This window comes from Macrotis lagotis, chromosome 5, assembly GCF_037893015.1.
Source record: "Macrotis lagotis isolate mMagLag1 chromosome 5, bilby.v1.9.chrom.fasta, whole genome shotgun sequence".
Lineage (NCBI taxonomy): Eukaryota > Metazoa > Chordata > Mammalia > Peramelemorphia > Peramelidae > Macrotis > Macrotis lagotis.
Genome location: NC_133662.1, coordinates 261,922,239 through 261,925,188, shown reverse-complemented (window position 1 = coordinate 261,925,188; position 2,950 = coordinate 261,922,239).

The window sequence follows — 2,950 nt, the reverse complement described above, 5'->3', positions numbered from 1 at the left end:
GCCTCTTGATTTACCGCCATGGTACTTGGGTGGTTGATTTTTTGAACCCGAGGGTAAGGACTCTGCATTTATTTCTAATATAGGATCAATAGGCCTAGAGCTGGAGGAGACCTCAGGGACCAGCCCCCTCCTTTTACAGAGGAGGAAACTGAGGCTGAGGGGGCTCAGATAGACTGCCCTTGCTCCACAGGCTCCACCGCTCAGAGGTCTCATCTGTAAAGTGGGCATAACTGTCCTAGAGGACGCAGAGTGGCCGGAGAGGTGCGTCCAGCCCCTGACCACCTCAAGGCATTGCCTTCTCAGCTGTTCTGCCTGCCCTGGCTGCCCCAGCCCCCCTTCTCCCTCGCTCTGAGGAGGGGGCGATGCCCAGGAAGCCTCCATTCTCATCCCTCCAAACCTCTGGCCAAGTCTTGGGAAAACAGACCAGGTGGGGAAGATTTGTGAAGGAGGCCCGCCCCCAGGTGGACCCCGGGGGAAGTGCAGGCAGCTGCTCCCCCCCCCCCCCCCCCCACTGACTTTCTGTTTTAAAAATTGAATGTAATTATTTTGGTGAAGTGTAGGGAAGTCTTTCCTCAAAAAGGACATCAGTGATCCTTGAGAGCCAGGGAGGCGGCAGGACTCCTCCAAGGCTGAACCCCCCTCCTGCGGAGGAGAGGACTTTGGGGGGTGACTTTTTCCATAGAGGGGAGGGCTTTGGGGGTGACTCAATGCAGAGGGGAAGGCTTTGGTGGCGTAATTCAGGAAACCCTAGTAGTGAGTATCTGGGGGCTGTTACATGGAGGAAGTCTTCAACTAGGCCTATCTGACCCCAGAGAACCCAGCTAGAAACAACAACGGGGGGGTACCCAAGGGGTCAATTTTCAATTTGATTTCAGGAAAAAGCCTTCCTAACAATGAGAGCTGTCTAAGGAGGAACTGATCTTCCAGCTTCCTTCTTCCCCTAAATCCTTAGGTTCTCTGCTCTGAAAGGATGAACTTGCTTGGCCCCAGGCCAGACATCTCCTCCTCCTCCTCCTCCTCCTCCTCCTCCTCGTCATCCTCATTGAGGAGGCACTAGTGACTCATCTCACTTCCCCCCGATGATCTGCCTAGCGGTAGCTGTGCCTGTATTTCTCTGTGTCACACTTTCCCATGGTCATAATTAGTATTTTGATGCCCTGAGCGAGATGAATAAAATGTGCCCTCATTGGCAAGAGACCTCACCACTGACCTTGAAGGAAAAGAAACTCTGGATACCATCCCAGACTAGGGCGGTGGAGATCTTGGGACACAAGCCTCCAGATGCCCAATGTCAATTTTTGCTCCCTTTATATTTTGGCACCCTGGGCCAGAGCCCCAGTCACCCCACCCTAGTTATAGCTCTGCCGCAGAACCCAAGCGATGCAATGGAAAGTGCCTAGAAGCCTCGAGCAAGTCTCTCACTTCACCTCTGTGAGCCTCAGTTTTCTCATCTATAAAACGAGAGGTTGGGCTAGATGGTCTGCTGAGTTTTCAATTTAGAATCAAGTGATTAGTCAGACTCCATCATTTTACATGTAAACAGAACAGTTCCTCCTCCCTATTTGACTGAACCGCAACACCATGTCCTGCCTCTTCTGAAAAGTGCACTGGGGCACTGGACTATAAGCGGAAAGGTATCATTAGGGCAAATTAGCTCATCTTGTTTACTCCCCGGAACCTTGTGGCTTTGGGGGAGTGATGCCTTCAGAACTTGGTTATGGAGGAGTTAAAATACTAATCTATCAACTTCTCCCCCCACCCCAATATTTTAATATTAGGTAACATGAGGCAGTGTGTTCTAGTGGATAGAGAGCTAGCATTGGCATCAACAAGACCCGAGTTCAAGTCCTGCCTTTTACATGCTCTGTGGGATCTGGAGCAAATGCGGAGCCCCAACTTGTATAAACTATCAGCCAATTCTCAGCAAAGGCATTTACTAAGATGGAAGAGTTAAAATAGTATTCCACCATAAACTCCGATGCATATGGCTTCCTTGGGAAGAGCGCGCCCAAGTTCAACTGGCAATTTTAGTGAGAGAGACTCGCGGCCAAGGCGACTCCAAGCCCCTTGCTGCTGAAAGGCCAGAAGTCCTTTACCATTTAGAGAATCCTCCTGCAGCTTCCTTTGGGGAGAGCATATACTGGATGAGGTGCCCACCCCTTGCCTCCTTTATCCTCAGTCCTGGCACCTGTTTTCTTGAATTTTCCTGTAGCTAGTTCTGTGCAGCTTTTGTAATTTTGCTCTCCAATGAATGCAACGTTTCCCATTAGTAGAATCTCTTTTTTTTTAAAGCTGTGGTCTATGGGAGGGGGCAGAAAAGGAATTCCTTCCTTCTGAGCCACAGGGATATCTTCCACAGGCAGCTTCCAGCCTGCCATCTCCTGTTCTTGAACTTGGAGGATGCTCCTTGTCTGGGATGAAGACGAAAGAAATTCCTGCTTCCTCCTCTTCAGAAATCTCACTCCAGTTTTATGTTTGCATCCCAAGGACGGCACCTGGGGTCCTCATTATTTTCTGGGGTTTTTTTAGGATTTTGCCAGGCAATGGGGTTAAGTGGCTTGCCCAAGGCCACACAGCTAGGTCATTAAGTGTCTGAGGCCGGATTTGAACTCAGGTCCTCCTGACTCCAGGGCCGGTGCTCTAGCCACTGTACCACCCAGCCACCCCTCATTATTTGCTTTTATGGTAGAATGACTAGATTCAGACCTGGGTCCTCTGGTTTGGGGACAAGAAAGTGAAAAGAGTGGACTGGACTTGAAGCCTGGATCTGATTTGGGGAGGGGTCATATGGAGAAGAGCCAGGAGAGGAGGTGGAGGAGGAGGAGCCATATAGTAGCTTTCAATTTTTTTCTAGTCACACTTGCTAATTAGTTGTTCAACTGTCCTAAGTTGCTGTGGGAAGAGCTCTGGATTTGGAGCCAGAAGCCCTGGTTTGACACTCATCTCTGTC